At 40.6% G+C, this 13623-nt stretch overlaps 1 protein-coding gene across 1 annotated transcript in view; it reads left to right on the top strand.

Moving 5' to 3' along the window:
* Positions 1–13623, top strand: part of casz1 (castor zinc finger 1) — a 166671-nt gene that overhangs the window by 58223 nt on the left and 94825 nt on the right. The window contains exon 4 of the mRNA XM_083976137.1: positions 5017–5111. The gene's annotated coding sequence lies outside the window, so the exon portion shown is untranslated. The remainder of the gene's footprint in view (positions 1–5016; positions 5112–13623) is intronic.

The following is a 13623-nucleotide window of genomic DNA, read 5'->3' as shown; positions in this document are numbered from 1 at the left end:
CTGGGTGGGGATATGTTTGTGTTGAGCACTATGGCAACCAAAGTCAAGGTGACCAAGAGCATGTTGCACACATTAGATTACCAGAATAGAGGCAGGAGACAATGCAGTCAGCACAAAATACCATTTATCTGCAGCCTGATTGTAGGGATTTCAGAGACCATCCCTGGGCTGGCTGTGGATTTATTGTCTCGGTGAGTCTGACCACTGCAACCAGTGGTTTCACAGTGGCTTCTGTGTATAGTATATGTATATTTATATACTGTGTACCTGGTGACAAACACCCTAACAATGGTAGACAAGTTGATATTTTGGCTCTATAGCGTTCAGCATGTTATAGCGAACAGTTTTAATGCCCTTTGGATGGAGAATGTTTCTGTAAAGTGCATTTATGAACCATATAAGTAGCATTTGAGAAGCCCTGTTGAATTTCCTTATGAAAATGTTATCCATATTTGTTTAGTGGAAAGACCGATAGAGTGTAACAATGTTATCACTTCATTTGTACCATAATTCATATCTTATGTGAACGGTGTTTGAATTCCACTCACACTTAACTCCATTACACTGTGCTGGGGCTGTTCTGAGCTTATTTGATCAATCTCCAAAAGAGCTAAAATGCACTGATATTAGCAGCTGGTTGAAAATCTGGCAGGCTCATAGCAGCATGTTAAGTAACTCTGGCAACTTATGCTCGCTCGTGCACTGTGGCTACAAGTGTATGTTCGGGCCTTCAGAGATGAAGTGTTTGGGACCGCTCTGCAGAAACTGAGGCAGTAGTGCCAACACAGTAAAAACTTAATCGCTTTGGCAGGCTGTGCAGTTGTGGGATTCAGTCTCACTCAACAAAACATGAAAAAGAAAACAAGCAGATTTTTACAGTGCTTAACCTCTGAGTTTATTGAAACTTCCTTCCACATGTGAACCCCCATACTGTGATGGATAAGTGAAATATGGGGAACGTCTGACTTGGTGCTTATGTGCTCTCTCAGGCAGTTTCCTCTCTCAGAAAAGCCGAAGTCCTGAAATATTGACTGAAAATAAGCCTGACAAAACCTCCCACTTCCCTCCTTTGAGAATGTTTTTTTTATTTTATTTTTTCTATTGTTATTCTCAGCAATACATGCAGTGCAGTACGCGGTTACTTCACCAACAGGAAGGATGATACAAGGACAAACTGTAATTATGTTCAAAGTTGTAGATTCAGCCCAGTTTTTACTTGTAAAACTTGAGCAATCAGTTTTGGAATCTAAAAGAATCCTCTTTTGTGGTTGTCATGTGATATTGAAAGAGTCTGCTCTGCCCTGGCTTGTGACCACTTGTTGAAGGGGTTGGGAGTGATTTAGGGAGGGCAGCTGGATAACAGAGATTTTATTTATCTATTCTGAGAGCCCTTTATTTTTTGCAAACAGTTCTCAGCTTGCAGTTGCTGCTTTCATGACTTTGTGGCAGATTTTATGAATTGTGTGAAATGAGTATGACTAAAGGGAGGAACAGCTGAGAGGGTGAATGTGTGGAAAAAAGTGAAGAAAATGGAGAATGCCAGAGATGTTAACCAGAGGGCAATCTGGATTTCTGGAAGTGCTGCTTGAAGTGCTAAATGCCGATTTCCTGCAGCTCAGGGGGAGGGCAAAACATTTTACAAAGGTCAGGGACAGGGACATGGGAAATGTACAGATATTTTTTTAAATATATTTTTTTTATTTCTTTTTGTCATGTTGGATTCAACATATTATTAGCAACATATATTCTGGATGAAGCTGCCATGTTGGATTGCTTTTTAAAAAAATCATGAGAAGAGAAATAGAAAGTTTTTCTAACCCCTCAGTTATTCGACAGTGTTTCACGCGGCTTTGTGAAACCTCTCCAAGCATCTGAATATGTGATTGTTCTCTGCCGCTACGTGTGTGAGGATAGATATGGAGGCATTATTACCCAGGAGAGGTCAAGGGTCAAGCATTAAGCAAGCTGCCTGCTTGGATCCCTGCATCAGAGATTTCACTCCGTTGGCCCGGAGAATACTCCTGTGTCTTGTCTAAATAATCAAGGAGTCCTTCAGCGTACAAATTTGAAAACTGATAAATAAACACTAGAGACTGATATTAAGAGGAAGTATCACTGCAAGGAGCCCACAGTGCCAAAGTGAAGATTTTCCCACTTAATTATAGATCAACAGAGTGGTGTTTACAGGGCCTTTGCTCGGGAACAGGAATACCCTATTGGTCTCATGCTGTTACCTTTAGTCTCATTTTCTTAGTTTCATAACAATGTTGTTTGACCTTCTACATAGGAACAGTTTGTTTTAACCTCATTCCTCCAAAAATGCAGGAAAACAATGGAACAGGCTGGGGTAGGAAGTCACATCTCACCCTATCAAAAACAGATTAGAAACTGAAGAAAAGGCCAAAATACATGAATGCACCAGAACAAAGGCAGTGGCAATGAGCAAATAGAAGCACTAGATATCATTTTTTGCAGAATGTGTTTGATAATATTGTTTTGCTAATACTTGAACTGTTTGTGCTAATAAAACATGTATCTAGTTTGTTTTGTTAATAAGTCTTATATCAACTGCACTGTCCTGTATGCCTTGTATTAGCACATAAGCAAAGTGTGGCATTGTTATATACATGCATTTCATACATTGTTGTCATTATTTAAGAAGCAGTAGTAGTTGTAGTAGTAGCTGCATCACAGTCCTGAAGCTCTCACTGTTATCTAATCAAACCGCCTCTCTCTACTCGCCTCCTGTTAGAATCTCTACAGGGGGACAAAGTTAGAGTGAGCATTATCACACAAACTCAAAATAACTCCAGAATTCAGACAGTGCCTTATTAGGTCATGAATCCACAATGGGAAGGAAGTGTACAAAAAATTTATTGACAAGCCAGTGTTCCTTTGAGTCCAGGCAGAGGACAAGTTAACCTAAGATAGAGCTGCTGGCCAGGCGCTTTACTCTGACAACAGTTAAAAGAAGGTTTTTGCAAACAGACACATATGCTGTGTTTAGTTGAATTAGTTCAGGTAGAATTGTGTGGAAGTGACAATGTAGGCACAGACACAGAGCCATCTTATGTCATTGCCTCAGGCTTATCGAAGCACATCACCTGTCTGAGTAATTAAATAAGTTCTTATGTAATTGATAGTGAAGCACAGTATTTTCCTCTAAGTCTCACATATATGAGAATATTGTGGTTTGAAATTGGTCCCTGCTCAAATGACAGTCTCGCTATTAAAGAGGAAAATATTAGCGGAATATAAAACAAATTAGTTCAGTAAGTAGATTTAACTGGTGTCTGAAAAAGCAGAGTAGCTGTCTATTTCTGGAGCCACTTGATAAAAAAAAGTGGTCGTCTGTTACACAGCATGCCTCACTCGTGTTTTGTTCTATTTTTGACCTGATTCTGTCCTTGAAAAGGACAAGAAAACTGACGGTCTGTGGGTGTGTGCATGCCTGCATATGTGTGTTTGTGTGGTGGTCGGACAGGGTGGGGTATATGGCGTCACAAGTGCTCCGGTTTAGGAAAAGTGACACTTTGCCTTGAAAGACTCTTCGGGGGCAGTTAGATAAGGAATTTAGTGGCTTTATCACAAATGCCACTATTTAATTTAAAAGGGTGAGGCACTTAGGATCTGGCACCGGTCTTTCAGTCTAGTGATAAATTTGCAAGAAAGTGGAAAAGATTGGAGCCTGAGAGCAGATTAGCAGGATACAAATATAGAAGTGACATTATAGTGGGTATTAGTCAGGTGCTCCTCTGAACAAGTGGCTGGTTCCTGATAGGCCTGAGAATGAGGCCTGACTTGAGGCTGTGGGGCCAGGTTTCTGCACACACACCGCCTGATTCTCACAGATTCTTTGTAAAGAGCGGTTTACATTTCTCTTTTTAAAGAAATGCCTTCAAGCTATGTATTCACAGTACACTCAGTATATCAGTCACAAATTAGCATTGATAGTGCTGTGTGTGGAAAAAAAAACGAGACCATTGCATTGTAAACTGGTTAATTCTTTGCTTTGCTTTCTGTGTCATTATTCTATTTGTTCCTGGGTACGATTTGGCAGAAATACCCAGGAGCCTCAGCCAAAACAGAAAGACGACTCATGTTGAGTCATTCTGTTCACAAACCAGCATACAGACAAACCAAATGCAGGAGCTGTTATTACCACATTTACAGATGCACATAAAACTAACAATTATTTTAATTAGAGATTAATTTGCTGATTATTTTCTTAATTATTAGGTTTTGGCCATTTGGCAATTTTGGCCTGTTTTCCTGATTGTCTGTGCAAACATGAGTGAAAACATATCATACATGACGGAGCAAATAAATTGTGTTAGTTAAGAAAAAAGGATCTACTTCCCAGTTTACACACGTGTTTATCCTTCCTCATCAGAAGTGTGATCCAGCCTGAAACATTGTGTTTGCTACTTTTCAGAAGCAAAAAGGAAAAAGATATTCCTAGATGTTAGACCTAGACACAGGAGAACAGCTGAAATCATGAACATTTTTAACCCCATGTAACTTTTCTTTGTGGAGCACCGCTTTACAAACTTCAGTACATTCCTATAAGCTGTCTGCTCATACTGCTCTATTTAAAGCAGCACGTTCATACCTGTTCTGAGGGAGCTGTCAAATTTTATTTTCAGTGGGAAATTAAGCAGAGGATTAAGCAGAGACATTCACACATACTAGATAGATAGATAGATGGATGGTTAGATAGATAGATAGACTATATTGATCCCAAACTGGGAAATTACAATATTTAGAGAATACCAAGGACATTGTGTAAAATGTAATTGATGAGTGCCTTTTTTTCTCCATATAAAGCACACTACAACACTGTTTTTCCCATTTCTCTCATTCTCTGTCAGAGAGCCAAAATCCCCCCGAGTCTCTTATCTTTATTTTCCTCTGATCCTCTAACATTCATTTCTATTTTGTTGCTAAACCTTCTCCTTTTCCGTTTGTTTCCCCCTCCCTCTCTTCCTCTCTCCTCTCCTTTTCTTTTTGCAACAGTTGGTGTGTGTTCGTCTTGGCAGCGCTCCACAGTGTGTTTGATGTGGTTTCCAGAAGTCCTGAACTGCAGTCCCTGGCTACTCTTTCTGTCATCGGTAGACCTGCTGTCTCTTTAGCCTCCATTGACTCCTTTTAACCTCCTCCTACCTTCCTCACATTGAAGCAGCTGCTTTCCTTCCCGCCGCACATTTCTGCATGGAAATGATCTGATTCCCATTATTTGGTAGTAAACTGGATTTTGCTGTGGGCCGCATAAACAAACACACTCTTGCAAATACAGTTTGTTCTTTAGTCAAGCATGCACTACATTGCTGAACATCTTCCAGGCTCTTTTCCAGGCACTGAAGGAAAATGAAAGGAGGCTACTATTTCCCAGTTGTAAATATAAATTAAGGAGGTTTGAATTTATGATTTGCCTTTTAAGTCATGAGCCTCTCCCAGGACTTTTACTTTTTCCATCCCAATAATATGTAAAAGTAGATCAAAGTTAATCAGCCCTGTTGAACCCATTTCTACTAGCGACCTCCACACAGTGTAATTTGAGTGATAGAAGAAGGGGGGAGGTAGAGCCAGCAAGATAGTAGCTTCAAAGAGGGCTTTGTAGAGGACAGTCAGTGACCCTATATGGGCGCCTTTCCTGCATATACCAGCACGTTTAAAGGGAAACTGATAGGCAGGTGAAATATCTGCCACTTACAGAAAAGAGGCAGAGAGTAGGGAGGGCAGACAGGACAGAATGGATATGGATTGGGTCACAAGGCTGACGAGGCCTTCCTAAGGAAATGAATATTCCTTGCAAAGTACACTTGGTGACACTTAGGTCTAAGGACAAAACAAAGAGCAAAGGAAATCCATTCCTCACTTTTATTTGGCATAAAGCACTGGATCACAGTGTTTTTTTTGTTTTTTGTTTAATCACATAATGCCTTACACGCATTATTGGCCAGTCTATGGGGACATTTCTACAAAGCATGCTGTGTGTTTTTTTTTAGTTTGACACCACCTATTGTGTTATGATTTGTAGCACCAAGCAACCAATGCATAAAATTCATCCCTCAATCTGTTTAATCTTCAGTGTACGTTTCAAACGGAAAAGTATAGGGATTAATCAATCGACTTTCTTCATGCTCCTCATGTGTATATGTATCCGCTTTCACCCCACCAGCGGAGATATATATTAACATTGAGTGGACTTCCACTTTGTATCAGATGAAGGCGATGTGGTGGAGGCAGAGCTAAACATGCCCAGGGGGGCTGGAGTGAAACCGGTGTCTCATTTTCAGGGGCAAACAAACACATACAGGGAGCAGACATGGCTGTCACATCTCCCTTAGTTCCCCTGTCACCCCCGAGGGCAGTGGGCAGGGGCAGCCTCTGTGCTGTGGTGGTGCCGCGGCGGAACAATCTACATATACCCATGCAGGGACAGAAATACACGACCAGACATCCACACACGCAAACGCACATTTACAATTGAGGTAAATGCACAAGCATATGCTGCATCCGTCACAGCTGCGTCACCAAACTTTCTCAAATACAAGAAAAATTCTCCCTGTTGTTAAACTTTAACGTCCCTCTGGAGATCGTTTGACCTCCAAGCTGAAAAAGCGGTAGATTTAGTCCACAAACCTGGCTCCATTTTTAACTTTCCCAGATTGATCAGTGATTGTGCTGGCGCCGAGCAGCTGTATAGCTTTACATCAGCGAGGAGGAGGTTTAGTGGTTTTCAATAGTATTTCAGGATATCCTTGCTGCTGCTGCTGCAGTTTTTGGCAGACTAACAGCTGCCACCAGCATTAGTGAACAAGCAGACACTTCTTAATGTTCCCCAGCCCTGGCCTCATGTGTCACATGGACTCCATCCAGCCTAACCCAGTTGCCATTCACATTGGCTGGATTGGTTGAAACAGTGTGAGACCAGCAATATACAATATGCTTGAGGCTGTCCTTTCTCATTTGACTTTAAGGTTGACAACAACAATGTAAGCAGCTGTGATATTTCAGTGGCCTCTGTTTGCCCACAGAAGGCAAACAGAGTGGAGAGACCTTACTAATTATATGCGATTTATTATCACACATGAAAAGTGATTTATTACTTTTTTTTTTACAGTCTCTGGACCAAGGGAAATTAGTTACATAGCCCTGTTGCTTATAATTTGACAACACTGCCTTGAATTCACTGAGATGTAAAATTAATTCTTGCAGTTGTTTTCAATGGGACTTTCATGTTTGCCTTGCTCACTGTTAAAAATCTGAGAAAAATACAAATGATTGGGCTTGGCTCAGTAACTTCATTGTGCAGGGAAAAGAAAGCCAAACTGGACGAGGTTCAGTGGTTTTAGGCCTTTTGAGGGTTTGTGTGTCAGGATTTATGTATTTAATTACACACTCATTCTACTAATGTAAGTGAAGAAAAAAGGAAAACGGATAAAAAGCCCCATCAAGCCTATAAGCTTGTAGTTTCCCTCTTACTGAAAGTTGGCCACTGCTGCTGTTTAGCTCCCCTTGAACTGGGCTAATACTTGTCTATTCCGATTAGGATTAGAATGTGTAGCATGGGCTCAGGGACCCGGGACTCGTAATCTAATAAATCAAGATAAAAAAGTCCGAGATTGGTGTACAGAGGGCTCGGATTTACTATTGGCCATCTCAGAGAAACAGGGATTAACACAGCATTTGGTGCTGTGGCTGCACCCCCCCAAATCTATGTGTAGGGAGAGAGAAAGAGAGAGAGAAGGCGTGGTGAGGGAAGGAAGAGGACTTAGACGGAGGGGGGTGGAAGGGGAGGGCTGGCGCGGGCTTTATATTGCCTAACAGGCAGCAAGTTAAACTCACAGTGACAAGGTCAGGTTAGCCCTTGTACAAAAGGCTTTGTTCCATAGGCAGATTAAAGGTCTCTTTGACAGTTTTTACACTTTTGGATCATGTTGAACATGTTAGGAGTTAATCCTGTCTGTGAGGGAAGAAGCCCTGTTGCCACATGAATAAGAGGCAGGTGCATGGTACTGAGTCTACTTTGATCATTCAAAATTGGTGCACACAAAACAACCACAACACTTTTCACATAACTGCATTTATAGTTTAGACTAGCTAGTTGTTTTTGTTGTTGTTGTTTTTTTTTGTTTTTACAATATTTCTCCTGTCTCAATAATAAATCAATTCATAGAAGGCACCAGGAAATATCACATGACATGCTGTAAGAGTTTCTTACAAAGTGCAAGTGAGTGTTACTGAAGGGAAAATGAGCTTATTCACTGATAGTGAAGCAGCTCCGAGCTGTTTGCAGAGATGATATGATAAGAGTGTTGATTTTTCTGGTTTCAAGGCAAGTTGTTCATGTTCACAAACACTGATTTCAGAACCATTTATTTGAGAAAACTAACAAGAGTTTAAGATACGTGATTTATTTACTAGCTGGACGCCTGGTCTGAAAGTATGATTGCCTGGTCTGTCTGTTTGAATAGCTGGTCAATTAGCTCTTCGCAACCTATTTTGGTCAGTTATGGATACTGCTAATGACCAGCAGCTTGTCCCTGCTTATCTCTAATCTCTAATAACAGCATTATTACAGGTGAAGACCAAACCAGTTTAATGCAGGACATGTCATGTAATGAAGTATTACAGAAATATATAACACATACACATGAGGTTTTGGCTTCTTTGGATAGGCACATCTTGATGAACAGTGCAAGCTGATGACTTGTTTTCCTCTTTCAGCCCTGTCATATGATATTTTTAGTTTTGGTATCTCTCACACTTGGAGATGGTTGGTTTTGTTTACTAAGGTTGTGTTCAGCGCTGGTATCAGTAATACAAAGATACGTATATCAGCAGTTGATGCTATGTAACATGTTTCTCTGAGAAACAATAACACGTTTATGAAGTCCTGAGTCCATTATATATATATTTGTTGAAATGAGCTATATTTATCACAGCAAATTAAGTGTTGGTAATAACTGTTAAGTCTGTGTGGTAATGCAGGTATAAGTAGTTGCACACAGTCAGAGGATAGGCCCGAGTCTTTGTTCTCTTGCCTGATAAAACATTCAGAGTTGACTTGGATTTGAAGAGTTATGTTATCTGTCACAGTTATCTGCCCGCAGCAGCTCTTTTTCTGCTAAGTATTTTTCTGAGAAACAAGTCTAAAATATACCTGAAACATGAGCTCTTTCTATTTTCTCTCTGATGCCGGGGTTTCACATAAAGTTTTACATATCAAAAGTGGAATGTTCTTTCATCTGCTTGCATGTCTTGTTAAGCAATATCAAACACAGGAAATTCTTTCTACATCCACATATAAAGGTTGAAAAATCCTAGCAACCCATCTCAGCTTGTGCAAAAGGGGCCTTTTCTTTCTTTCTGAGTGAACTGTTAGCAATATCACTGGGCAATTAGCAAGGAAACGAGAGAGAAATGGAGAAGCCAATTACTTCTGCGAGTTAGCTAAAGGCCATTTTAAACTGTGTGCCCATGACATAATAATGTTTATGGTAAATATTATAGTTGGAGACAGTGAGTGCATGGCGTGAGAGGCAGGGGAAAAAAAGGCATCAATCTCAGATCGAGAATAATTTATTAAGATCTGAGATGCGGCAATTACGTGGAAAGGACCAAAAAGAAAAAAAAAAAAGAAGAAGCCAACTCTCCAGGAACCCCATACATGATTGCAATCTTGATTAAATCCCCCTGGATCTAATGAGTTGATTTTCTGCTGTTAATATTGCATTGGCTGATGATGGATTCGTTAAGATAATGGAACGAAGCTAAAATATAAATGACTCCCTGTCAAGGAGCAGATTTTCGTCATTTTCCGTCTGACACCTCCGCCGTGGGGATTTGGTGAGGCCTTTTTGTGTTTAGAACCATCAGGATCTGGAATACTAATTGCTCATGTGTGGACGCTTCTAATGCTTCTCCTCCTCTCTGCCCCCCCAACCCCCCCAAGCCCTCCCTATCGTCTTGGTAAATATCTCCTCCTCATCTCTAGACAGAAACAAAGACACGGGAGCGGCGTTCTTTTTTTTTTTTTAATGCCGGAGAAAGTCTCTCTGTTTTACTGCAGTCAAACCGACATCATACCAACACTTTTGACACAACATTATTTATCTCTATCCTGTTAAACGCTAACTATCAAATCTCAGAAAGAGGCCAGATATTTAACGCCACTGTGTATGACATAAAAAACTGCCAACAAAAAGAAAACATGTAAGCAATAGGCTTCTCATATCGACCTGTGCTTTTGAGATAAATTAATAATGTGGTCTCCCTTTGGTGCCGTGCGGAGAGGCTGAGCCAGTCTCTCTCTGTTTTAAATGGTCTGTCACTTAGGTCAACTGGTGGAGTAAAATGTCCGATGCATAGAATATTGATCCTATATCACACATGAACCACAACACTACGTGTATAATTTTTCTCTCAAGTGTGGCAGGAACCTAATGCAAAAGGCATTTGTAATAATCCTGTATTATGCTATAGTGTGAATATGCTGAGATAATGTGCTGTCGTTTGTAGCGGCTGGGCAGAGCGCCGTTAATCAGACAGGAAGTCGGTTTGTTCAGGTTCACACAGTTTTTTAATGACGATAAAATATCCAGAGGCACAGAGGAGAAGTTTTCAGCCGTGTGAATACAGAGGTTTTATGGTGATGATATGTCTCAATAAAAGCTGCAGTTTAGGGACTGTTGCAAAACACACACTTTATGTAAATTGTATGTAAATACAGTTATGCTATTTGTAATTTAATGTAAAAAAAACTTTTCTATCATTATTGTAATCACCATTGTTGTCAAGTTTCATGCTTGGCCTGACCCTTCTTTTGTGGTGATTATGATATTGTTCCTTTTCCTGTGAGATATTACCAGGGAACCTTTTTGATTGGGCCATCCCCAAGGGCCCTTTCTTCTGTGTGTCACTTTTTGTGTCCTTTAACATGGTTTTACTAAAAAGTCTTTTTTAATCAATCAAGAAGCAGGCAGAATATAGGCTTTGTCATGGCTGAGCCCGGGGTCGTGTGATGCCTGCTCTGCCCGGTGACAGGTCTTCAAAAGGGATAAAAAGGAATATTTCGCAGGGAAAATGGGGGTTTCCATGGCACCGGCACTTGTTGCACATGGATCACCATTCTTTGGTTCCTCATGAGATTGAGGTTTCAAAGGGCTGGACAACAAAAATTAGGCGAGGAGGGGACAGCGGGACTGTGGAGGTAGCTGCCCTCAAGCCCCCGACTCTGTCCTCTCCGAGGGGAAAAAGAGAATAGGAGCCAGAAGTGACAGCACAAAAAGGGGCCTACTAGGTGCTGTCAAATATGCATGAGTAAATGGTCAGTTTCTGTCTCAGTGTTCAAAACGCCAGAATGAAATACAGACAAGAAGACACAAAGTAGAGACCTATTCAGTGAGAAGTGTATTCTTGCTGCGGCTTCCACTTCATGTAATTAGAGGTTGTTTCATGTTGAATGAGGTCACGTAAACTTGTAAGTTTCTGAGTTTATGTGTGGGAAATGAAACCAGGAAACTTAGACAATAGATTGGCAGTCATTGCAGAAAAGAGGGTTATTATTTTAAACTGCTCTGTTCAGTTGAGCAGAAACACACGTTTTGTTTGTGTGTTTCTGTTATTTAAATTTGTAATAAGACAGTCTCGTATCAGCTTAACTTGTTTACTAATTTTTAATAGAACTTTACTGTATGTAGGTGTGGATAACACTAACCCTATGGCATTACAATGTGCATGCATACATTCAGCCATGACGTATTTCACACATCAGTGGTGTTTGGGTGTTTTGCTTTATGTAAAAATGTTGTTCATCGTGAATTACCTTTGTGCTCCACCTTAAATTCCTCTAACAATTACGTATTCCTCCGTCTTGAGGAAATGGCATCATGAGGTCAAGGTTTTTGCGTGTCAGGAGTCCTTTAAGCAATTTGCAATAATTTCCATAGCATCATCACTGCCACCTTCAATAACAAACAAGGTTACACACATGTGTTGCTCCTTAAACCGAACGCATTTAGAGCTGAATGTGTTTCAGTGGTGGAGCGCTTTAGTCCGTTCACACTTGGATAAAGAGGCCAAAAGCTCCAGAAGCACTGGCTGGAAGGCTGGTGGGGAATGATCAATATTTAAGAATTTAAGTATTGTGTGAAGCAAAGCGTCGCATATCCCTGTTCTTAAATGACTGGAAGCTGGTAATTGTTGGAATTTCAAAATATAGGCATGGGTGTAGCTGCATGCTATTTTAACTTCTGTCTTTATTTATTTATTTAGTTCTTTGAGGTTCTCAACAATGTGCTGGCAGTCTGTTTAAAAGGTTAAGGCAGTCGGGATATGTTCCTTGATGGGATTTTATCATGCTAGGCATGCTCTGTTTCCTGATGAATATATTAAAATTATTACTGTGCAAACAGAGTTTCTAATTACTGACCTGCTTGCCATTGTACTGTGCGTTCTGTATGCCCCCCTTCTTCTCCATGCCTTGTTTATTTATCTGCACCAGTGAATACAGAATAGTCTATGCAATGTCATTTCCATCCACATGAAAATGATTTTGAAAATGCCAATCTTGCCTATTATACAGTGTAATTACTTGTCTGCTTTTTGATTTTATCATATCTTCAGCCAGTGCGAAGCTACTTGGAGAGGCTAAACATCTTAGCGGAGCTTGTCAGCTGATGAATTGCTGTGAAGAATATCCTGGTTTGCAAAGTAAAGCGCTATGTGCCACATGTACAAAGTCAGCGACTGTAGCTTATTGAAGGGTTAGGTTTACCTACTATACATAAAGCTTCTCTTGGAATTCAGACGTTATTGACAGTATACGCTGCCATGTGACACTGGTGTGTATAATTAAGGGGTTACTAAAAGAACACAGACAGCAGGTGTGTACAAGGAAATTTGAAGTATCTTAACATAAAACCCAACATAGATAAGTGACAGTCTAATGAAATATGTTTTTCAAATTCATGCTCGACAAAAACATCGTGAAGACGGTATGTAAGATATGGGAAGATGGAACAACCTTGATGCATTGTTTTGTTCTGAATGAGCATTTGTCTGCTGCCTTTGTTTCCACTAAGCAGGTTTTTCAACTTACAAGGCCAAAAAAAGTTCTTTTTCAAATTCTTTTTCTTTGTCGCCACCACTTTTGAAATGTCATGCAACTGCTCTTGAATAGGTGCATATACATATACATGGGTGCGTGTGAGCAGTGGGAAGGTGTCACCCGTTTTACTGTAGCATCTGCACTACATCATGGAAAAGGGCAACCCTGTTGTTTACTTGTCTGCTTGCAATGTTGCACAGGGGGTTGATCAGGGGAGTTGATAGGAGCTGCAATTTAAAAAGAGGACACTGCAGCTCTGAACAAAAACAATTAAAGGAAAATGAAAGACGGCCCCCAAGGGTTAAAAATAGAAAATTATCAACATGCATGCTGGAATCCACTACCCCCCATCCCCCAGCCCCACACCACCTCCCGCACCAGCACCCCCCACACCTCCCCTCAAACTTACTGGGCCTGCATTGTTATGTATGATCAGATCTGCCAGTTCTTCCTCTAAGCTCCTTGTCACATTTTGACTTAATGAAGTGCAACTTAGAAGGGAATTG

This window comes from Trachurus trachurus (assembly GCF_905171665.1).
Source record: "Trachurus trachurus genome assembly, chromosome: 7".
Taxonomy (NCBI): domain Eukaryota; kingdom Metazoa; phylum Chordata; class Actinopteri; order Carangiformes; family Carangidae; genus Trachurus; species Trachurus trachurus.
Note: the sequence above shows the minus strand (reverse complement) of the source record. Positions and strands in the feature narration are given on the sequence as shown.